Raw genomic sequence first — 25,902 nt, forward strand, 5'->3', positions numbered from 1 at the left:
ATGGGCAGACAAAATCAATAATCCACTCTTATTAAGGAGAAAGATATTGCCGCAAACTTTAGACAATTTTCAGAGTTGTGTATCACTGAGCTTCATCTTTCCAGAATGAGCAAAACACTGTCCAGTCTTTGTTACGATTTTGTAATAACTTTGTAATAAATGTGCTCAGACTCAGGGAAGGGTCCAGAAAAGAGTTCCTGGGAGCATGGTGGTGGTAGTGCAGTGTCCCAGAACAGACTTTTCCTCTTGTTATTTTCCTCAAAAGTATATTCCTATATCTGAGTCAGTCAGTGTTTTATTGTCTCTGTTCTGGAAACATAGTCCCACTGCAAACTGTGTATATTATGTCACCCCTCTCAGTATTCAGGTCTGTTATTTCATTTATTTCTCATGCATATTCAGTTAGCAGTGCCTAATGGTATTATGTCGCCGCCCCAGTGTTCAAGTATGGTACTTCTCATGTATATTCAGTCCAATATGCCTAATGGTGTGATGATGCAATGGCTGGATGTCACGTGACTGCCCCTGCTGCAATGGTAACTCCAATAGCCGTCGAGCTTTGGCTGGGGATACCATGTGACTTCCTGTCCTACCTCAGTCCTCTCTCCACCTTCAGGGGAGAAGGGTGTGTGTTGCTGCTGCTCCTGTATCACAAGGCCGCAACCTTGCGGTACCTGCTGCTGCACTGACTAGAAGTGTTCCGGTCCAGTCGGGACCTGGCTGTGTTCCGTTCTCAAGTTCTCAAGATTCTCATCCTAACCACAAGATCTGGGTGCCGACTCTTCAGTTATTTCTCTCATTATCTCTCATCATCAGTAACAGCAAGTATTCATCTCAGCTCCATTCCGCCCAGCATCTTATCCTCAGTATTACTACCACTCCCATCATTCAGTACGCTACCATCACAGCCTATTGCAGCATCACCCATTACTCTGCCTTATCCAAGTCTGCTTTATTCCCGGTTGCATCCAGAGAGACTGTTGCTACTAGTTACCACTGTTTCAATAAATGCACAACTACCATTGTTTCTGAACCCTGGCATTGGTTTAATTATTGGTGCCCTGACTAAGGACAACGAGGAATTGCTCAGCCTCCGCATTGTCAGGTCCCCGCTGGTTAGCTGCTATCCCTCGTGCCAAAACCGTGACTACCATCAGGCAAGTGGCTACCCGGGTTCCTACCCAGTACTACCACCTACTACTACCCTCAGCGGAGTGGCCCAGCGCAGTAGTGGTGGATCTGTATCCCTTCTTTCCCTGGAGGGGCCAGGCTGTGGGGAAGGAGGCTGAGCTGCTGGCGCAAGGGTTCCACTCCCCTGGGTAGCGTGGGTGGACTGCGTGGAAGACTGGGTGGTGGATAAGTTACTGGACACATTATCCCCTATCCAAGCGATCACCTGTTCACACTGCTGCGGTTTTAATATCGGTCTACCATGAGACCCTGTGAGTCTGTGGGATACAATCCAATAGTGGCTGCACCTATACACACTCCGTGACACCCCCTTTACTCTGTGCAAGCAGTTGTGAAATTAGATAGACCTTGCGTATGAAATACAGAAATCAGGAAAAATACTTGTGGTCCCACTAGTTTTAGGGGTCTGTGGGATACAATGCAGTAGTGGCTGCACCTATACACACTCTGTGACACCCCCTTACAATGAGCAGTGAAGTTCTATGCAGGTGTACTACAAAGTTTGTTTGTATTGCTAGTATATACCCTGCCTACTGGAACGCTAAATCCTACACTGACGCTCTTCCTGACCAGCAGCAGCTCTGTCCCTGATCTCTCACAGCATGCGTCTGAAGTGAGCACTGCCGGCGCCGAGTTTTATATGGAAGGGTCATCTGATCTGGCCAACCAATCGCTGCTATCGACATGTATGGGTCCCACGTCATTGCAGGATGTACCAAAGAGTCTCCTGCATGTTTATTGGCTGAGAAATAGCGGCCAAACTTACAGGAAACGGATGATGAGATTTTCTCGAGTATCGCGAGATGCCATTGAGTACACTAATACTCGATCGAGTACCAAGCTCGGACGAGCATGCTCGCTCATCACTATTTTTTATTAATAAGTACGGTTTAAAGAAAAAAAACTTCCCTCTTCAACCTTATTTAGTAGTTTAACATATATAAAGGTATCAATCCTGTCCCCCGTTTCCCTTCTTCCCCCTCCAGATTATATAGATTTAGATCCTGACGCCTTTCCTGATATGCTTTATGCCTAACACCGCCACCATTTTTATAGTCCGTATTAGGACCGATTCTATTGTTATCAATATCTTTTCTTAGGTCTCCAGAACTGGCTGCAGTATTCTGGGTGTGATGTCACTAGACCCTTATACAGCGGGATTGTAACGACTGGAGTCATGAATTCACTGTACTGCTGCTAGCAATGGTGTGAGCCGCACCAGAGAGCGGAGTCTAAGGGGCTGCTGGTCTGCTCCAGTGCCCGCCACCAGTGTCCGGCGGGATGGGCTTGCTAACGGCGGCGGGCGAGGTGTAACTGGAGATACGTGGGAAAGCAAGAGCACAGAAGGACACACTGTCGGAACCGCAGGTAGCAGGAACACAGCAGAGCTGGTGGCTGGAGCCGCAGACAACAGGAACCACAGGCAGGAACCACCGGCATTAACAACGGGCAGGAACAATGGAGAGTTAGGACTACACTTTAAGGCAGTGTTTCTCAACTCCAGTGCTGAAGACCCACGAACAGGTTTGCGGATTTCCCATACAAGGAATAGCTGTGGCAGTTACTGGTGCACTGACTATAATTATATCACCTGTGAAATCCTCAAAACATGACCTGTTGGTGGGTCTTGAGGACTGGAGTTGAGAAACACTGCTCTAAGGGAAGCATGCAGAGGATCCAACAGGGAATGTCAGGACAAGTGCTTTCTTTATAGCGGCAGGTGATTGGTGCACTAACCAATTAGGGATCCACTGCCCCTTTGAATCTGTGGCAGCCGGTACTCACGTGTCCTAGAAGGCGGGGACGCGCGCATCGGCCAGGACAGTGGAGGGCAGGAGCGCGGTAAGGTAAGTTGCTCAGAGAAACCGAAGGGGCAGTGGCACCGGACCCCCACATGTGGGCTCTGGCATCTGCTGCCGTACTACAGCTGGGGAAGGGAGAGCGGTGACCGGAGCACAGGACGCTGCGGCCGCTGTGACAGGGATCACAATCTTTCTCTTCCTATATTCCTGTTTCCAAGACTTCACTTGTGCTGGACCAGTTCTCTGGAGTGTTATACCCCAAACTCTTAGACTCATTCTTCATAGATTGTAAGTTCTTGTGTTCAGGACTGACTCTCTCGCGCGTTCCAGTGATCAGTGTATATTCTGTAAGGTCTGATTGTTTATGTCCCCCCCGAATTGTAAAGTGCTGTGGAATATGTTGATGTGATATATATACAAGCATTATTATTCTTATTACTATCATTATCATTGGTTAACACCCCCCATCCCCCCCCCCCCGCTACCCCATTGGTGCATTTTGTAACCCCCTTTTAGACCAGCAGATTTTATCAAAGCGACCACAGAACACAATGTGCTGATCTATTCTACTTTATTGGTTGTGAGACATGGAGGGAAGGGAAATCATGGAGAGAGAATATGATGGGTCAGGAGAGAAGAGGAAACAAATCATCAGAGGGGAAATCCATCCTGAGGACTCGGCCTGTCCTGGTCAGGAAGCCATTGTGCAACCTGGAAGACAAAAAAGAAGAAGAGCTGATTTACATATTTGCCATAAAAAAAATTTAAGGTGTATGGTCTCATTGTAGGGGATGGATTTAGGACGTGGTCAGGAATGTAGAAGCGATTCCACCACATTACGGGTATGATGGGTGCAGGTGCAAGAGCAATAAAAGCAGTAAAGTGTCCGATAAAAGTGGTAATTTATAGTTCAAAAGTCCAAAAGAAATACATCAAAAACTCCAAAAGATGAGCAAAAGTGAAGCTCAGGAGGTTTGCCAAGTTTTAGCACGAAGTAATTTTTTGTGCCACAATCTCTGGTTTATATTAGTATCACATCTGTGTAGATGGGACATTTTGATCACTTTGTATTAAATTTATTTTATATATAATTTAGCAAAAACATGAGCAGTCCTGGTACTTTTTCCTCTTTACGTTCACGCTTTTCACCATGTGGATAATTGAGCTCACTACCAGATCAAATATGTTTATTTATTTCATAGTTTTTACATGTTTTATTTGTATAATGGAAAAGTGGGGTGATTTCAACGTTTAGTGGTGGAGGGGCTTTGGTATATTTTTTAAAACATTTTTACTTTTTTTTACACTTTAAAAGTCCCCCTAGGGACTATTACATACAATCATGGCATTGCATTAGTATTATTGGTGCTCTTCTCATAGAATTTGCCATGAGACAGACTCTATGAGAAGATCGACGCTCAGGCCACACAGATAAGTATGGGGACACCTGCAGTCTGAGCTCTTTTTCTAGTTACGGCGTATGGGTATGGCGCGGGTAATTCAGGCACAGGCAAGGTAATAAACAAGGATTGGAACCCTTACCTTTACAATTAAAACACAACTTACACAAAAGTGAAACAAGACTCTCTATATGCTGCCTTTTTACAACCATTATTATACTACAAACAAAAACTGGCACATTTACAATTGCAATTACGCAGGTGTCATAAAAACCTCTATGCTGTCAGCATTGTGCAGTAACCTGGTCTGAATTGGGTCCGTTTTCCTTTTGTGTGACACACCCGCTTGCTTCTCAGCTTCCTGGATATGCAGGAGTTAAGCTGAGAAGCTGTGGGACTTGATTACACAGCTGTGTGGTCTGTTTGATTGATGGTTTTCTCTGCCTGTCTGCAGCCTGGAGGATCAGAGCACCGGTCCAATGAGGATCCGGACCGGGCTCTTGCTCAGCATAAAACAAAGCTGAAGCAGAGTTACAGCGCTGGCGATTTAGGTTTACTTCTGGTTCCAGCTCCCCCGTCTATTCCTGCGAACCCCTTTCCTAATCCTTCTGTTTGACTCGACTTGTTATCTGACCTTCTGCCTGACTATTTGACGATCCCTTTGCCTGCTGATTTTGTACTGCGCTGCCTGTTTTGATTTGACCCGGCTTGTTTACCATTCTTTTTAGGGATGGTCCGAACCCGCCGAGGGTCCGAACGCTCGGCATCGGATTCCCGCTGTCTGCCCGCTCCGTACAGCGCCTGGAAAAATGGGATACAGCCTATGGTTATGGCTGTATCCCATTTTTCCAGGCGGTCCTCCCGCTGGATCCGCCCGCTGCACGGAGCGGGCAGACAGCGGGAATCATTACCGATCTGAACTCGGTTCGGACCATCCCTAATTCTTTTGTGCTTGTTCGTCCGTCTCGTTCTGTGTGCACTTTATCAGCGTAGGGAACATCTTTGTGGTTGTCCACGGCCGCCTAGGTCGATCGAGGCACGCAGGCAGGGACAGTGGGTGGGTTCAGACCTAGGGCCCACTGTCTTGTTGTGTCTGTATCACCCGATCCTGACATATGCATTGTTTTTCACTATTAGGCTAGGTTCACATCAGGATTTTGCAATCCGCTTCACTGCATCCTTTGGTGCACAACTTGCAACACTATCTGCACTATTATTATTGTATCACTGATCGCTGATCGCTCTTCACCACAGGGATCTTTTCTAATACCATCTCTAATATGGCTGGTGAAGCTATGGGCTTACGCTTTTAGAATGACTCTCATATAAACATTAGTTAAAAAACCTCAAGTCTAAATGCATATTGGCACGTTTTTTTTCTGGTGTTTTTTGGAAAAATCTTTCAATAGACAACACAATCACATGATTTGTACTTCAAAACCCCGCAGGGAATAAACACCTATAAAACACCTATAGTAATTTATATGAAACAGAGGAAACTGCAAAAAACATTGAGAAAAGTTGAGTTGAGGGAAGCCTTATGAGACGTCATGCCTCAATGGACTTCTCAAGCTTGTTCTACTGTTCAGCCAAGATCTAAACAGATCTCAGACCCCAACTGATCAAACCTCAATGACACATCAACTTTTTATTTTATTTTATTTTAATTATAATGAGAGCATCTTTGTAAATTCCTTAGGAATCCAAATAACTCATCAGGAGATTTATTTGTGTGTGTGTATGGGGAGGGGTCTGGGCACAGGTACTGTAGATGGAAGCCCCGTAGGGTTTTACAGCAGGTCCCAGGATTTAAGATCTCCTTTTACTTGTACTAGTATTAGAGACTAGAGAAGCAGCAGGAAAATTGTTTTGTGAGCTTCACAAATTTTGAGTCAAACTAAAACAGCCAAAACTACAGCAGCTACAGTACTGGGACTATTACAGAAGGGCAAATTTCCTAAGGCATGTTGTTGTAAAAGTGTCAAATCGGAAAATCGCAATTAAAACAAAAAAAAGTCAATCAGCCTGTCACTCTGCTGTGGACTTCGGTGGAGAGGCGCCGTAACATCAATTTTCTGCCAGGACAGCAGTGTAACACAGTAGGAGTGGAGTGCGAGCACTGATTATGTAAGGCGCACAATCCATTCACTGATCCCAGTAAAATGGTATAACTCAGTAGGAGTTTACAGTGTCCAGTGAGTGAATAATATGGACTGTGTCATTACTGGTCCCAGTGAATTTATATAGGCTCCCAGTTACTTGGTAAACTGGACACTTGGTTGGCAGCCACAACAAACAATTCCCCACAATCAGCTCCGATCTGTTAGTCTCTCCTCTCTGTCCCTATATCGATCTGTTAGTCTCTACTTTCCTCTCTCTCCCTATATCACTCTGTTAGTCTCTCTTCTCTGTCCCTATGTTGCTCTGTTAGTCTCTCCTATCCTCTTTCTTCCTATATCACTCTGTTAGTCTATCCTCTCTGTCCCTATATTGCTCTGTTAGTCTCTCCTCTCTCTCCCTATATTACTCTGTTAGTCTCTCCTCTGTCTCCCTATATAACTCTGCTAGTCTCACCTCTCTGTCCCTATGTCGCTCTGTTAGTCTCTCCTCTCTCTCCCTATATCACTCTGTTAGTCTCTCCTCTCTCTCCCTATATCGCTCTGCTAGTCTCTCCTCTCCTCTCTCTCCCTATATCACTCTGTTAGTCTCTCTTCTCTCTCCCTATATTGCTCTGTTAGCCTCTCCCTGCTCTGTTAGTCTCTCCTCTCCATATCACTCTGTTAGTCTCCCCCCTCCTATTTCTCCCTATGTCACTCTGTTAGTCTCTCCTCTCCTCTCTGTCCCTATATCCCTTTGTTAGTCTCTCCTGTCTTCTCTGTCCCTATATCGCTCTGTTAGTCTCTCCTCTCCTCTCTCTCCCTATATCATGCTATTAGTCTCTCTTCTCTCTCCCTACAGTATATCACTCTGTTAACCTCTCCCTGCTCTCTTCTCTGTTTCTATATCGCTCTGTTAGTCTCTCCTCTCCTATTTCACCCTATGTCGCTCTGTAAGTCTCTCCTCTCCTCTCTGTCCCTATATCGCTCTGTTAGTCTCTCCTCTCCTCTCTCTCCCTACATCACGCTATTAGTCTCTCCTCTCTTCTCTGTCCCTATGTTGCTCTGTCTCTCCTATCCTCTTTCTTCCTATATCACTCTGTTAGTCTATCCTCTCTGTCCCTATATTGCTCTGTTAGTCTCTCCTCTCTCTCCCTATATTACTCTGTTAGTCTCTCCTCTTCTCTGTCTCCCTATATCGCTCTGTTAGTTTCTCCACTCTCTCTCCCTATATTACGCTGTTAGTCTCTCCTCTGTCTCAATATATCACTCTGCTAGTCTCACCTCTCTGTCCCTATGTCGCTCTGTTAGTCTCTCCTCTCTCTTCCTATATCGCTCTGTTAGTCTCTCCTCTCCTCTCTCTCCCTATATCACTCTGTTAGTCTCTCTTCTCTCTCCCTTTATTGCTCTGTTAGCCTCTCCCTGCTCTGTTAGTCTCTCCTCTCCATATCACTCTGTTAGTCTCTCCCCTCCTATTTCTCCCTATGTCACTCTGTTAGTCTCTCCTCTCCTCTCTGTCCCTATATCCCTTTGTTAGTGTCTCCTGTCTTCTCTGTCCCTATATTGCTCTCTTAGTCTCTCCTCTCCTCTCTCTCTCCCTATATCACGCTATTAGTCTCTCTTTTCTCTCCCTACAGTATATCACTCTGTTAACCTCTCCCTGCTCTCTTCTCTGTCCCTATATCGCTCTGTTAGTCTCTCCTCTCCTCTCTCTCCCTATATCGCTCAGTTAGTCTCTCCCTGCTCTGCTGCCATCCTGCTCTCTCCTCCACACACAGCCGACTGATCACCTTCGTTTCTGAACCACCTTATATAGAGGGGGAGGTGCTGACATCACAGAGGGGCCTGCAGCTGATTATGGTTAATCCCTTTTTCTCGCCCAGTGACGCTCTTGACAGCATGTGCAGCCGCCATCTTAATTTTTTTTGTGAATTTCCTTACAGCGACTCTGTACCCACAATCTGACCCCCCCAAACCACTTGTACCTTCATATAGCTGCTTTTAATCCAAGATCTGTCTGTTCGGCAGGTGATGCAGTTATTAAAAAAAAAGTAATAAAAAATTTATTTTAAAATTGCAGCCCCCTGCCCTATGGGCGTATCTGTGCCCAGGGACGTATTTACCACTAGGCACCCATGGTCCGGTGCCTAGGGAAGCACCTTGCAGGGGGGCAGCACCAGGGAGCAGTGGGAAAAAATACTTTTTTTTTTTTTTTTTTTTTTTTAGTCTCCCACCTCCTGGTCAGACTTGCCAGTAAATCTGGTGACTTTTTGAGGGGGTGGGGGTGGGGGAGGTATGTTCAGGTCTGCTATGGCTGTGAAGCCTGGAGCTATTACCTACCAATCTACCAATCCTGTGGTGAGAGTTCCATCAGACAATATGCAGACGGCTCTAATCATTGATTCAATGTGGAAATTTATGTTATAAGTCGTTAAAAACCATGAAAATGTGATTCAATGTTTCTACAAGTAAAGAAATGCATGTGGCCAAAACCACGCTCCCCCACGCTGGGGCGTCTTCAGGTTTTGTGCCTAGGGCAGCAGCAGCTGTTAATACGGCCCTGTCTGTGCCCTAACTGTGCACCACCCCTCCGTCCCTCCTCCCCACCCTCTTCATCATTAGGAATGCCACTGGAACATTTACTTCTGTTTGAACATTGCACAGGTGTCTTAATGATCCAGCCCATGTGCCGTGGTAACACAGGTGGGGAATAGGAGGCAATCCGCCTGGAGCATTCCTAATGATGAGGAGGGCGGGGAGGAGGGACGGTGGGTGGTGCAAAGTTAGGGCACAGATACGCACGTAGGGCACGGAGCTGCAATTTTAAAAGTAATGTTTTATGACAATAACTGCATCACCTGCCGAACGGATTTGCTTTGCTCTTCTCTATTAGAGACTGTGGGAGATATTCAAATATATTACATATATTGACTTTACCTGCATAGAGAGAGAAATCAACACAAAAAGTCCAATTCGTCCACCTCTCCCACTTTAAATTTTTCAACCTGGTCCACATCAAGGCAGCCATCTGCAGCATACGCATCCAACACTGCATCAGGTATCTCCATATCTCTAACCTGTATGTATATGAACAAGATAAAATGTCATTATAAATATTGGTGTGATGCTGTATACATCCAGGGTGGGACATTTATGACCCCCAGAGGTGGTCACCGAGCCAAAACCAGATGTTTAATGCAGTTTCCTTAAAGGGGTTATCCAGCAAAAATCTTTTTCTTTCAAATTAATTGTTTTCAGAAGGTTCTATAGATTTCTAATTTACTTCTATTTAAAAAAAATCTCTAGTCTCCCAATACTTATCAGCTGCTGTATGTCCTGCAGGAAGTGGTGTATTCTTTTCAGTCTGACACAGTGCTCTCTGCTGCCACCTCTGTCCATGTTAGGAACTGTCCAGCAGCAGCAGCAAATCCCCATAGAAAACAGCTCCTGCTCTGCACAGTTCCTGAAATGAACAAAGGTGGCAGCAGAGAGCACTGTGTCAGACTGGAGAGAATACACCACTTCCTGCAGGACATACAGCAGCTGATAAGTACCGGAAGACTGGAGATTTTTTTTAAAATAGAAGTAAATTAGAAATCTATAGAACTTTCTGAAAACAATTAATTTGAAAGAAAAATATTTTTTACTGGATAACTCCTTTAATTTATCCCTAGGTTCTCTGTGGTATTACAACTTGAATTTATTAACTTCAATGGATTTGAGCTCCAATACCCCACACAGACGGAGGACAAGAGTGGTGCTGTTTCTGGAAGATATCACCGCTGTTTTTCCGATTCTGGGCACCATTTACCAATCCAAAAACTTTGTAAATCCCTGATTTTAAGAAGAGGGCTGTACTAAGAATCTTCACTGTTTATAATGACGGCCTCTGTATTACGGACTAAAGCTATGTTCACACTTTGTAAGACACCGGCCGTTCTGTTGTCAAAAAAGATCATCTCGGAAGGTACTGCAGTACCGGACAGATGATCTTTGCTGCCGCTGAATTCGGATGCAGGCTCATCCGTGCGCGCCCATATCCGAATTCCCCGCTGCTCACAATGGAGCCGCACGCTCCATTGTGTGAACTGACAGGGTTTTCTGCGATCGATATTCACTGACATGTCCGTTTCTTGTGGCGCTGCTAGGGATACCGGCCGGAGTGTATACTATGTGTATGCACTCTGCACGGGATTCCTTAGAAGGCAGCACTATGTAAGTTCCGTAGTAATCTCACCCGTTGCTACAACGGCCGTGATTACGTACGGAACTTACGTAGTGGGAACATGGCCTCATGCTGAGAACTGAGGAGCATAAAATGTCAATATCTACTCATCGAATTTAAAAATATAAATGATATAGTGTCGGGCTCAGGTGTAGTATTAGTCACTGTACTGTGCTGTGTAGTATTGGTCACTGTACTGTGCTGTGTAGTATTGGTCACTGTACTGTGCTGTGTATTATTGGTCACTGTTCTGTGCTTTGTAGTATTGGTCACTGTACTGTGTTGTGTAGTATTGGCCACTGTACTGTGTTGTGTAGCATTGGTCACTGTACTGTGCTGTGTAGTATTGGTCACTGTACTGTGCTGTGTAGTATTGGTCACTGTACTGTGCTGTGTAGTATTGGTCACTGTACTGTGCTGTGTAGTATTGGTCACTGTACTGTGCTGTGTAGTATTGGCCACTATCCTGAGCTTTGTAGTATTGGTCACTGTTCTGTGCTTTGTAGTATTGGTCACTGTACTGTGTTGTGTAGTATTGGCCACTGTACTGTGTTGTGTAGCATTGGTCACTGTACTGTGCTGTGTAGTATTGGTCACTGTACTGTGCTGTGTAGTATTGGTCACTGTACTGTGCTGTGTAGTATTGGTCACTGTACTGTGCTGTGTAGTATTGGTCACTGTACTGTGCTGTGTAGTATTGGTCACTGTACTGTGCTGTGTAGTATTGGTCACTGTACTCTGGGGGAATGCTATTCCTGCTATAGCTGATGCCGCCTCCTTCACTGTATACACATATTCCATTTGGTTGTATTGATCATTTAATTAGTTCATATTAATAATATCTAATAAGGACTATTATTTTACTAATAAAATAAAACTTGTCCACTTTGCTCCAAATACTTAGTCTTTAAATAATATACAGACACAGGGGCGGATTAAATTTACCCTTTATGATGCCCTAATTTGTGCAAAATAGCAGTAAAAAAGCAGCGATTTTTTTGGAAATCATGGCAGAAATGTAGCCAGGAGACAACATACCACTGAAAGCATAAGTCTTTTTGGGGGGCCATGGGCTCCCCAGGAGCTCAGGGCCCCGGGCTACCGCCCAAAAAGGACCTATTATAATCCGCTACTGTACAGACAGGCAATGTATTAGGCCGGGCTAGATGGTAATGTGGTAACCCAAGGGACAGCAAGATGTGGTATGCAAGAGCTAGGGATGTTGTGGTGCCGCTGTGGCACTTGTCACCGGGCCAGAGTGGTAGCTACTAGAAATGAGTGAGTAGTGAAATATTCAACTTTCATGAATTCGAATCGAATAGGTACAGAGATTCGACTATTTGAACTAATATTCAGTCCCATTATAGTCTATGGGAGAAAAATTCTCGGCACTTGGAAATCCAAATTCGACCATTTGGAGGTCACCAAGTCCCCCATTAAACCTCCCTAAACAATGCCAACACCTCTGGAATGACTATCTCCTCAGTTGCAAATGAAAACGCAAACGCTTTACGAATGTTTACGGCAATGTTCGCACATTTCCTTCGTATTTCTTGCGCAGCGTTACATACATGATTACAATGTGCGTCCGTAGAGCGTCATGTTATTCGCGCGTATCACGCATTATGCCTTTTACTGGGCAACTGGCACAATATGTATAACGTTTACATGCCCTTAGTGGTGTTAAACAGGGACACTATAAGTCACTTGTACACACAGGGTACTGGAATGAATACACCTGCTGATGCTGATGCTGCTGTTATCTATATCATAAAAATCAAAGTCTGTCTGTCTGTCTGTCTGTCCTTCTGTCTGTCTGTCTGTCCTCTATAGACTTCCAAACGCCTGAACCGTTTGACCCTAAATTTGGCACACAGATACATTGGGTGCCCGGGAAGGTTATTGCGAAGGTCCCGTCCCCGCCAGATGTACAGGAGGGGAGGGGGAGGGGAAAGAGAGGCGCCCCATAGAGATGAATGGGAAAATCTCCTCACTGCACACACAGGTGATATAATTAGCTGCAGCAGACACGGCAGTTGGAGCCTTAGCAACCAATAGGATTACTGCTTTCATTTTCACAGGGAGCAATGGTTGCTAGGGAAGCTGCCTCACAACATCCACAGTAATAACTGGTAGACCCCCTACTCCATCTATACAGTACATGTATATACAGGACCCCCTACTCCATCTATACAGTACATGTATACAGGACCCCCTACTCCATCTATACAGTACATGTATATACAGGGCCCCCTACTCCATCTATACAGTACATGTATATACAGGGCCCCCTACTCCATCTATACAGTACATGTATATACAGGACCCCCTACTCCATCTATACAGTACATGTATATACAGGACCCCCTACTCCATCTATACAGTACATGTATATACAGGACCCCCTACTCCATCTATACAGTACATGTATATACAGGGCCCCCTACTCCATCTATACAGTACATGTATATACAGGACCCCCTACTCCATCTATACAGTACATGTATATACAGGACCCCCTACTCCATCTACATACCTCCCAACTTTTGCAAAGAGCAAAGAGGGACATGTGCGCCGTGGTCCCCATAGCCACGCCCCCATAGTGACCCTCCATAGCCACGCCCCCATAGCGCCCTCCATAGCAACCCTCCATAGCCACTCCCCTAGTCACCACATGCTGCTGACTGAATAGTGCCTTATACAGTATCCAATCCCGCCAAAAATGCCCTATATAGTATCCAATCCCCCATTATAGTGCCCACATAGTATCCAATCCCCCTATATAGTGCCCCACATAGTATCCAATGCCCCCATATAGTGCCCCACATAGAATCCAATCCCCCACATAGTGTCCAATCCCCCACATAGTGCCCCACATAGTATCCAATGCCCCCATATAGTGCCCCACATACTAGCCTTTGCCCCCATATAGTGCCCCACATAGTAGCCAATCCCCATATAGTGCCCCACATAGTAGCCAATCCCTCCATATAGTGCCCCACATAGTAGCCAATCCCCCATATAGTGCCCCACATAGTAGCCAATCCCCATATAGTGCCCCACATAGTAGCCAATCCCCATATAGTGCCCCACATAGTAGCCAATGCCCATATAGTGCCCCACATAGTAGCCAATCCCCCATATAGTGCCCCACATAGTAGCCAATGCCCATATAGTGCCCCACATAGTAGCCAATGCCCATATAGTGCCCCACATAGTAGCCAATCCCCCATATATGCCCACATAGTAGCCAATCCCCCATATATGCCCACATAGTAGCCAATCCCCCATATATGCCCCACATAGTAGCCAATACCCCCCATTAGTGTGGCCCCAGCGGAAAAAAACAATAAACCAGTAACTCACCTGTCCTCCGGTCCCAGCAGCTCCTCTCCCGGCAGAGCGCGCACTCCCGTCATCCTCCGGGGCGGGCAGCAGGGTATACAGACACTGACTGTACCGGAAGTGATTCATGATGGAGGCGGCAGGTCACTTCCGGTACAGTCAGTGACTCTACTCCGCTGCCCGCCCCGGAGGATGACGGGACTCGGAGTGCACGCTCTGCCGGGAGTGGAGCTGCTGGGACCGGCGGACAGGTGAGTTACTGGTTTATTGTTTTTTCGCTGGGGCCACATATAATGCGGGACATGGGGGGCCGTTCCGGGACCGCGGGACAGCACCCCGAAAACGGGACTGTCCCGCGAAATCCGGGACGGTTGGGAGGTATGCATCTATACAGTACATGTATACAGTGGCGTAACTACCAGGGTCGCAGCGGTTGCCGCTGCGACCCGGCCCGCCACAAGGGGGGGCCCGCGGGGCCCGCAGGGCCCCTGAGGCCCCCCCTCATCAATCCCTCTTGTGACCGCAAGCAACATTGTGTTGCTTGCGGTCACAAGAGGCCGCCTCCGTCTGCCCCGCATCATGCGCTGCTGCCGGGGGTGTCGCGTCCTATCCCCGGCAGCGTGCGCATCATAGAGTTCCCTGTGTGCCTGTTACCTCCGGCACAGGGAGCGCACATTAGAGACGCTCCCTGTGCTGGAGGTCTCAGCACAGGGAACTCTATGATGTGCACGCTGCCGGGGATAGGACGCGACACCCCCGGCAGCAGCGCATGATGCGGGGGCAGACAGAGGCTGAAGAAGAAGATCGCCGGGGGAGCGCATTGATAGGTGAGTTGTGTGTGTTTTTTTTAATTTGTTTTCATAAAGGAAATAGGGGGCTATCTATAGGAGGGAGGGGGAGAGGGGGACATTTATAAAGGGGGGGGAGGTGGCCATCTATAAAGGGGGGCAAGAGAGGGGACCATCTATAAGGGGGGGAGGGGGCCATCTAAAGGGGGGAGGGGACCATCTATAAGGGGGGGGGAGAGGGGACCATCTATAAGGGGGGAAGAAGGGGACCATCTATAAGGGGGGGGGAGAGGGGGACCATCTATAAGGGGGGGAAGAGGGGGATCATCTATAAGGGGGGAAGAAGGGGACCATCTATAAGGAGGGGGGAGAGTGGGCCATCTATAAGGGGGGGAAGAGGGGGATCATCTATAAGGGGGGGAAGAAGGGGACCATCTATAAGGAGGGGGGTTAGTGGGCCATCTATAAGGGGGGAAGGGCCAACTATAGCAGAGGGGGGCATCTATAAGGGGGGGGGAAGGGGCCATCTATAGGAGAGGGGGCTATCTATAGGGGGGCAATATATATAAGGGGGGGAAGGGGCCATCTATAAGGGAGGCATATATAAGGGGGGGAAGGGGCCATCTATAAGGGGGGCATCTATAAGGGGGAGAGGGGGCAATCTATAAGGGGGGCAACATAGGGGGAGAGGGGGCCATCTATAAGGGGGTATACACAGAGGGGGCATCTATAAGGAGGCTACATAGTAGGAGGCATATACTATAAGGGGGGATACACAGAGGAGGACCATCTATAAGGAGGCTACATATAGGGCATAAACTATAAGGGGGTCACATAGAGTCAGCCTAACCACTAAATGAGGGCATAAAGGGGCCAATAAAAATGTGCAGTTTGTAGAGAGATGAGGATGGTGTCAGTGTGAGGAGCCTAATATGTCTGTCTGGCAGATTCTGTGGATTCGTGGCTCGGAGAAGTTCATGATGGCCCAGGATGGATGGAGAAGAAGATGAAAAGGGAAGAACTCCGATCAGAGAAGACGTCCCCTGTAAGTCACCGGATATAACTGCACTGTAATGTATATGGTGTCTAGAGCCTGTGTGGAGCTGCGTCCACCTCTATATGACTGGATGCGGTGATACGTGTACAGTGGATGTTATTCAGTAGCAGCGGTGGTGTTAGTAGGTGGTGGTAATAGTCAGTAGCAGAGGTGGTGTTAGTATGTGGTGGTGTTAGTAGCAGCGTTGGTGTTAGTCAGTATGTGGTGGAATTATTTGTTACTTGTTATCTGGTACTGTGTTTTATTGGTCTTAGTATACAGGATTTGGTCAGTAACAATATGACGGTAATATGTATGGTGATAATATTTCTCTTCCTATCTTATATGCTGGTGTTATTGGTAATATCTGTCTCGGTGTATATATATATATATATATATATATATATATATACACACCAATAGGGGGGGGGGCCCAAGTTGACCTTTCGCACCAGGGCCCAGGAGTCATTAGCTACGCCCCTGCATGTATATACAGGACCCCCTACTCCATCTATACACTACATGTATATACAGGACCCCCTACTCCATCTATACAGTACATGTATATACAGGACCCCCTACTCCATCTATACAGTACATGTATATACAGGGCCCCCTACTCCATCTATACAGTACATATATATACAGGGCCCCCTACTCCATCTATACAGTACATGTATATACAGGGCCCCCTACTCCATCTATACAGTACATGTATATACAGGACCCCCTACTCCATCTATACAGTACATGTATATACAGGACCCCCTACTCCATCTATACAGTACATGTATATACAGGACCCCCTACTCCATCTATACAGTACATGTATATACAGGGCCCCCTACTCCATCTATACAGTACATGTATATACAGGGCCCCCTACTCCATCTATACAGTACATGTATATACAGGACCCCCTACTCCATCTATACAGGACATGTATATACAGCACCCCCTACTCCATCTATACAGTACATGTATACAGGACCCCCTACTCCATCTATACAGGACATGTATATACAGGACCCCCTACTCCATCTATACAGGACATATATATACAGGACCCCCTACTCCATCTATACAGTACATGTATATACAGGACCCCCTACTCCATCTATACAGTACATGTATATACAGGACCCCCTACTCCATCTATACAGTACATGTATATACAGGGCCCCCTACTCCATCTATACAGTACATGTATATACAGGGCCCCCTACTCCATCTATACAGTACATATATATACAGGGCCCCCTACTCCATCTATACAGTACATGTATATACAGGGCCCCCTACTCCATCTATACAGTACATGTATATACAGGGCCCCCTACTCCATCTATACAGTACATGTATATACAGGACCCCCTACTCCATCTATACAGTACATGTATATACAGGACCCCCTACTCCATCTATACAGTACATGTATATACAGGACCCCCTACTCCATCTATACAGTACATGTATATACAGGGCCCCCTACTCCATCTATACAGTACATGTATATACAGGGCCCCCTACTCCATCTATACAGTACATGTATATACAGGACCCCCTACTCCATCTATACAGGACATGTATATACAGCACCCCCTACTCCATCTATACAGTACATGTATATACAGGACCCCCTACTCCATCTGTACAGTACATGTATATACAGGACCCCTACTCCATCTATACAGTACATGTATTTACAGGGCCCCCTACTCCAACTATACACTACCTGTATATACAGTGCCCCCTACTCCATCTATACAGTACATGTATATACAGGGCCCCCTACTCCATCTATACAGGACATGTATATACAGGACCCCCTACTCCATCTATACAGTACATGTATATACAGGACCCCTTACTCCATCTATACAGTACATGTATATACAGGACCCCTTACTCCATCTATACAGTACATGTATATACAGGGCACAACAGGTATACCAAACTGTGACTGGGTAACACTGCTACACCAGACCTGACCAATACCGCCATACTGTGCTGGATAACACTGCCATACCAGACCTGACCAGTACTGCCATACTGTGAGTGGATAACACTGCCAGACCTGACCAATACCGCCATACTGTGACTGGGTAACACCGCCACACCAGACCTGACCAATACCGCCATACTGTGACTGGATAACACCTCCATACCAGACCTGACCAATACCGCCATACTGTGACTGGATAACACCTCCATACCAGACCTGACCAATACCGCCATACTGTGACTGGGTAACACCGCCACACCAGACCTGACCAATACCGCCATACTGTGACTGGATAACACTGCCCCACCACACCTGACCAATACCGCCATACTGTGACTGGATAACACTGCCACACCAGACCTGACCAATACCGCCATACTGTGAATGGATAACACTGTCATACCAGACCTGACCAATACCGCCATACTGTGACTGGATAACACTGTCATACCAGACCTGACCAATACCGCCATACTGTGACTGGATAACACTGTCATATAAGACCTGACCAATACCGCCATACTGTGAATGGATAACACAGCCACACCAGACCTGACCAATACCACTATACTGTGCTGGATAACACTGTCATACCAGACCTGACCAATACCGCCATACTGTGACTGGATAACACTGCCATACCAGACCTGACCAATACCGCCATACTGTGACTGGATAACCCTACCATACCGGTCCTGACCAATACCGCCATACTGTGACTGGATAATACCCCCATACCAGACATGACCAATACCGACACACTGTGACTGAATAACACTGCCATACGGGTAAATACAACCCTGCAGGTATACAGGACACTACAGGTATACAGGACCCCAAAACTATACACTACAAGTGCACGGGACCTCCACAAAACTATATACTACAGGTATACAGGACCCCAAACTTTACACTACAGGTATACAGGACCCCAAAACTATATACTACAGGTATACAGGACCTCCACGAACTATATACTTCAGGTATACAGGACCTCCACCAACTATATACTACAGGTATACAGGACCCCAAACTATACACTACAGGTATACAGGACCCCAAAACTATACACTACAGGTATACAGGACCTCCACCAACTCTATACTATAGTTATACAGGACCCTCAAACTATTTACTACAGGTATACAGGACCCCCAAACTATATACTACAGGTATACAAGACCTCCACCAATTATACACTACAGGTATCCAGGACCCTCAAACTATAAACTACAGGTATACAAGACCTCCACCAACTATACATTACAGGTATACAGCACCAACTATATACTACAGGTATACAGGACCCCCAAACTATACAGTACAGGTATACAGGACCTTCACCAACTGTACACTGCAGGTATACAGGACCTCCCTCAACTATACACTATAGGTATACAGCCCCCCCAACTATGCACTACAGATATGCGAGACCCCTAAAAACTATACATTGTGGGTATACAGAACCCCTCCAACTATGCACTACAGATATACACTAATTCCACTGATGAACTCAGATGAAACAATACCTTTAGCTTGGCCTCCTGGGCACCTTAGAATAAATCTAATTAACACACTGACACTTTATACCCGGGCAGCGCCGGGTACATTTTCTAGTATCATCTATTTCTTAGCACTGAGAAGTGCATTGGATTCAGAGATTACTTTTTTGCTTGATATTAGCCCTGAAAAGGACTTTTGGGTTCAGTAGTAATCCTGCCTAACCAAAACACTACTAAAACCTATCTCTCCCTGCTCCAAGATCATTTTTTTGGGGCCAGGGATTTAAGCCCTATGTGACAGAATACTAATATTATCACCTCCTCCGGGACAGCCACTGTTCTTTTAATGTTTGGTTTCTCTCTTTTTAACAAATTGTATTTTAATATATGTATCTAATAAAGATTAATTTTTGGCTACATACAGTATGTTCAGCAAATTTTTTTCTTGGGAACTCTCTCTAGGTACCAATACACATAATAGCAGTACTCCTATCAATCCTTTAGACGGTGTGACGGTGTGAGACACAAACACAGGGAGTTCTTTACTTGAAAAGTTTGTGGAAGGTGCAGCACAGAACACAGCCACAGTTTTAAGTATACAGCAAGGGCCCTATTCCACCGGACGATTATCGTTTGCATAATCGTTAACGATTAACGATCTCAAACGACCGCTATTGCAAAAGAGTTGAAAACGTTCACTCATTTCCATGGAATGATAATTGTTACTTATGATCGTAATTGCGATCGTTTTTCCTTTGCTATTTATTCGCTATTGCGTTCGTATCTATTGCGAACAACCGAACAATGTTTTATTCAATGCTAACGATTTGCGAACATTTTGCAAACGAGCACCTCACACTTATGGCTGACACTATGTGACCCATGTGATCCAAATTAGCAGGAAGCACCTGTGCACATAAGGGGAGGATCTCATAGTATTCTCCCATTCTACCTGCAGAGGAATGGAGAGAGGTAAGAGCTTGTTCACATTTGTGTTGCTTGGCGTCCACTTTTTCCGCCGGTGGCGCCTGCGGGGTCCGGGGGGGCCCTTTAGGGTCTGGTCCTGTGACAATGGGGTTGCAGGGCCATTCCGTGGCCCCCCTTCTCTGCGTGCGCACGTCTTGCGGGGATTGTGGTCGCTGACCGGCACAGTGATGTTTTTTGGTTAGGGACTTGTGTATCAGAAGCAGGGCCGTTTCTGCCATGAGGCGGAATAAGTATTCCGCCTCAGGCGGCAGATTCTGCGCCCCTGCAGGGGGCGGCAGACAGCAGCCCTGCAGCCGCTCACCTGTCCTGCCGCAGCTGTCCCGTCGCCAACGCTAACCGCTGTCTTCCCGGCCCTGCAGCCGCTCACCTGTCCTGCCGCAGCTGTCCCGTCGCCAACGCTCACCGCTGTCCCGCGCCGTCAGCCAGCAGCTGTCATCGCCCTCCAGCGAGTCTTGTGTGCCGGGGGTCTGTGGGGGCATCACGGCCCCTGCTGACCCCGGGCACTCATGACTCGCTGAAGGGCGATGACAGCTGCTGGCTGACGGCGCGGGAGCACGGAAGGGAACAGCGGTGAGCGTTGGAGGCAGGACAACCCATCGGCGGCAGGACAGGTGAGCGGCTGCAGGGCCGGGAAGACAGCGGTGAGCGTTGGCGGCGATGACAGCTGCTGACTGACGGCGCGGGACATCGGTGAGCGTTGGCGGCGGGACCGGACGGCTGCTGCAGGACAGGTGAGTGGCTGCAGGGCCGGCCGGGGAGGGGGGGTTGTGCAGGCGCGGGTGATTCAGTTACGGCGGGGGGGGGGGTTGTTGCTAGTGAGGGGCGGCTGCCTGAGGTTTGCCTCAGGCGGCAGAGACCCCAGAATCTGCCCTGATCAGAAGACCTGCACGTGGTACATGAGGCAATATGGTTTGGCTAAATTATATACTAACTTCTGATGTTGGTTTTAAATGTAGCTGAATAAGCTTTCGTGTCAGCCATGGGTGCGATGTGCAGCCATTTCTGTCTTTTTGGCTTGTGTATAAAAATAGGTCCAGGTCTTATAAAGCGATCAACGATTTCTCGTTTGGTCGTTAATCGTTAACTGCATTTCAACCGAACAATTATCGTTTAGATTCGAACTATTTAACGATAATCTGAACGATAATCGTCTGGTGGAATAGGGCCCTAAGTCCTTGTTCACAAGGCATAATAGCTTGGGATTAGTCCTTTAGGACAACTTAGAATACCTGCTTTTTCAGGTATACTGAGACTTTAGACTACTGTGAAATATGCAGGGACATAGGTCTTGAATTTGATTGCTTAGAACAAAGCTACAGACAGCACCTAGTACGTGGCGCCTGGAGGAACCCTGGTAGAACTCGACCTTCGATCTTGACCTACAGTGCATGGCAACTTGCAGAGGGGCACTTTGGCGAGATGCAACTTCTCCAACCTCTGACTGGACAATGAACACTGCAGATTTCAGGATTTGACTTAAAGGGAACCTATCAGCATGAGTGTGCTGATATGGTTCCTTGTTGCACAGTGTAGAACTACTGTGCAGCTCCCCGAAGCTACAAGCTCCTCTTCAATGGTAGCTTTACAACAAGGAAAAAGAGTTTTATTCCACCGGGCAAGGACAGGTAAGAGGTCACAGAAAGCAGTGACTAGTCACAGGGGATCCCCACCCAGATGACTAGTTGCTGCCCCTCTTCTGTCCTCACACAGTGGAATAGAACTCCTTTTTCTCTGCTGTAAAGTTACTGCCGCAGACACGGTTGGTAGCCTCGGGGAGCTGCACAGTAGCTCTATACTGCTATAACTCTATACATATCAATACCATCATGCTGATTGCTTCCCTTTAAGACTTGAAAAGATTACCCCCTCAGCTAACTACCATAGAGGCAGGGAAGGCGGATGCTATGGGGCCCCTGGAGGGAGGGGGCCCAGGGAAGATAAGAGCCTCCTGTGTCCTTTTGCTTAACCCCTTATATACTGCAATGTTAGTGACCCAGTGTTCTCTTACATGCTGTTAAACAAAAAAAGGGTTAATACAGAAGACAATTAGCTCTCTGTCTGACTATTCTCATAACCTCTGTTCTCTGAGCTCCTGCAGAGGTCAGGGGTTATCAGTGCAGGAATAGTGAAGGAGATAGATAATTGTCTTCTGTATTAACCCTTTTTTGTGTTGCAGCATGTAAGAGAACATTGGGTTACTTACACACTGCAGTAAATAAAGGGTTAAGCAAAAGGTAGTCTGCTCCTGCACCTATGTATATAACCATAGGATTCTGCCTCTGGCCACAAGAGAATTTTTTTTTGGCCACATCACCAAGTATATATATATATATATATATATATATATATATATATATATTAGTGTGTAGGGGAGGGGGCCCCGCTACACCCCTGCCCCTCAGCATGGAGACGCTTGATCATTCTGGATGTAGCGATCCATGCTAAGCAGACACAGGAAAACGGGAACTAGAACGGACAGTACAGCAGCACACACTGCTCTACTATACTCTAAACTGATCTGTCTAATGCCAGATTCACACGCTGTATGACAGCTGTATGACGACCGTGTCACAGAACGGCTGCTGTCTGTGAATTTCCTCCCAGTTGTTACTGCAGTATCTGCTGGTCGAAATTTATTTCTTTTTAATTGGAATGCGGACACATTCGGGTGTATATATTTATTACATTCGGGTGTATATATATATTACATTCGGGTGTGTCCGCATTCTAATTTCCCAATAGCAGACAGTTTAAGGTCCGGCTGGAGCCACACTTTACATTGTCTTTACTGTCGCTTAGTGTCCTTCAGCATGTTTGCTGTCAGTGAATGAAGCACAGTAGAAAACACAGAAAATGCAGTATATACACCCATCATCCACAGAATACCCTGAAAGCCTGGATTAAAGATATATAGTGCCGCCCTACACATATGCACATAAAGACACAGTTACATGCAGGGTTCTGGGACATTGCAGCACCTACAGTACACAAATCCCACAATATAAGGACATGAAGGATGGCGTTACACTTACGTCTCTGTCGGGTCTCCCCTGAGCAGGAACTACAACATGGAGAATAAAACATCATTGAGATCACATGTATAATACCGAGAGTGAATATCGATCATGATATCTGTCTCTTAGGTGAAGAGTCTTGTCTAAAGCCTAAAGTACAGAAAGACTATGTGAGAGAAATGAGTCCTCCCAGAAATGAGGCTCTATAACTACCCTAGTACTAGTCCACCCTAACCAAACCACCCCTACCTAATCGGAGAATCGGCCTCTGGATGGGCGATCCTGTTCTTTGCCCTGATCCTGCAACACTCTAGTCTATCAAACGAATTAAAGTTGAAGTCCAGCGTCAGGCATTTGTTTCAAAATAGCCGGCCACTGTCCCCCGCTTTGGTTCCCAATGCCCCAACCGCTTCCTCAGTCAGTCAGTGGCTGTAGCAGGGTCCCGCCTCGGCCACTGACTGGCTGAATGGGGCTAACTGGCTGCGCTGAGCCGGGGAATAGGACTTCTTTAAGTGTACAAGAAAGCTATGGCAATCACTATGGTTAGGTCTAGTCTCCTTATCCTCCAATGGGTTTCTTCCTTATTGTCATCGGGGATAATAGGAAAAAAATTGAGCATAATGGAAAATAATTACCAATCTTCTAAGATTATTCCCAGTGTAATAATAGACAGACCCAGTGTCCAAATGACAGGCCTGGTCCGACCACAGATTAACAATGGGAGTTAGACAAGACCAGATTGGTAATCTGTAATATAATATCAGAAAGGCAAATCTGCCGAGAAATCCGGCTACATGGACATTCTAAGACCTGGGGTAGGTGGGTGACTGACAATGCAGACACAATGTAGACACTTACCTACGCTGGTGGAGAAGACCACAAGGAGGAGAATGGTGATCGCCTTCATGGTGGAGATGAGATAAGTGGATATAACCTCAGCTGATAACTAGGTAGGTAATGTGCAAAAACAGAAGATGCCACAATTATATACTCTCTTAGGACAACGTTCCTCATATGATGTTTACTCTGCAGATGGTAATTACTTCTGTTATTACTTTACAGTGAGAAAAGAAACATAGAATTTTAAATTACAGTAACCCTTTAAGAAAAGTCTACAGAGAGAGAGACTACAGACTAGCCCAATATTGGAAAAAACTAGAAAATCCAAGAGACAGATCCTGAGCTGGCCATAGAATGAGAGTGGTACAGGTAGAACCTCATGTCCAGGGAGGGCAGACTGTGCCAAGAGTGGAGGCTATGGAGCATAAGACTCTATCACAGATGTCTAATAAAGATATTCAGCTGAGATGGAGGATCAGAGGATCAGGTGAAAAGCAGGACGACTGAAATGCTTGGCTGTGTTGGTGGTGGTAGTATTGGCACTGGTAGCCCAAGTGTTGGTGGTGATAAAGGGGGCACTAGAGCCACTGGTAGATATGGTGTTGGTGGTGGCAGGTAAAGTAGGGGCACTTGTCAGGACAGGGAGGTACGGACACAACCAGACAGTGGGCCCTGAGTCTGAACCCACCCACTGTCCCTACCTACTTGCCTTAGTCGGCCCTAGGCGGCCGTGGACAACCATGAAGACGTTCCCTACGCTGTATATGTGGCACACTAAACAGGCAGACAAATACAATAGAGAAAGGTAAACAAGCCAAGTCCAAACCAAACGAGCAACGCAGTACAAAATCAGCAATCGGATAGTCAAATAGTCAGGCGGGAGGTCAGATAGCAAGTCTAGCATAAACAGAGGGATAGGAACGGGAAACGCAGGAGTACACAGGGGAGCTGGGACCAGGGGATTCACCTAACAGCTAGCGATCAGGAAATGACCGCTGGCTCTTTAAATACAGGACCAGGAGCCCGAACCAGAACGTGATTGGTCCGGACTCCTGAGTCCTGATCAAACACACATGTAAAGGCTGCAAGCTGGGTGGCAGAGACTTCTGCTACTCAGCCTGAGCCTAACTCTGCTCAGCTGAGCACTACTTTGCTCAGCTGAGCGGCCACACGTCGCTGGAGCCCGCGGCGCCGCTGGTAACCAGGGACGCCGTCGGGTCTCCGTGACGCTACACAGCCCCGGCCAGGAGGACGGCGCCGCAACCCAAAAGCTGAGACCGGAGCTGGACCGCGGTCAGGTAAGTTCCTGACAGCACTGGTAAGTAAGGTAGGACAAGGAGTGGCACTGGTGGTAGTAGTAAAGCACTAGTAAATTACTATTAAGCTATTGTATTTTCTGTTGTGCTTCTTCCTTTGGCCCAATGGCCAATCCAAAGAATTTTGGACATCTCCAAGGAACATTTACATTGAAATGTTTGGGCTGTTTAACAATATAAGTACACAAAGAAAGGTTCGGGATCCTAGTGAAAATAAGGATATATACCACACCAGTGTTCAAGGGGGTGTTATAGTAATTAAATCCCCCAATAGGTGTCACCAGATCCTAACATTAACAACCCATTTACAACAATAGGTATACACAAGAAGAACATATGGGAATATAGTTCAAAT

At 46.6% G+C, this 25,902-nt stretch overlaps 1 long non-coding RNA gene across 1 annotated transcript; it reads right to left on the bottom strand.

The window, feature by feature from the left end:
• Nucleotides 1–3,547: 3,547 nt before the first annotated feature.
• Nucleotides 3,548–24,358, bottom strand: LOC138772726 (uncharacterized). The gene is made up of 4 exons (XR_011359811.1): nt 24,250–24,358; nt 23,410–23,438; nt 9,427–9,566; nt 3,548–3,704 (listed from the first exon to the last, which is right to left on the bottom strand). It is a non-coding gene; the product is annotated as an uncharacterized lncRNA (long non-coding RNA).
• Nucleotides 24,359–25,902: the final 1,544 nt, after the last annotated feature.

This window comes from Dendropsophus ebraccatus, chromosome 14, assembly GCF_027789765.1.
Source record: "Dendropsophus ebraccatus isolate aDenEbr1 chromosome 14, aDenEbr1.pat, whole genome shotgun sequence".
Classification (NCBI taxonomy): domain Eukaryota; kingdom Metazoa; phylum Chordata; class Amphibia; order Anura; family Hylidae; genus Dendropsophus; species Dendropsophus ebraccatus.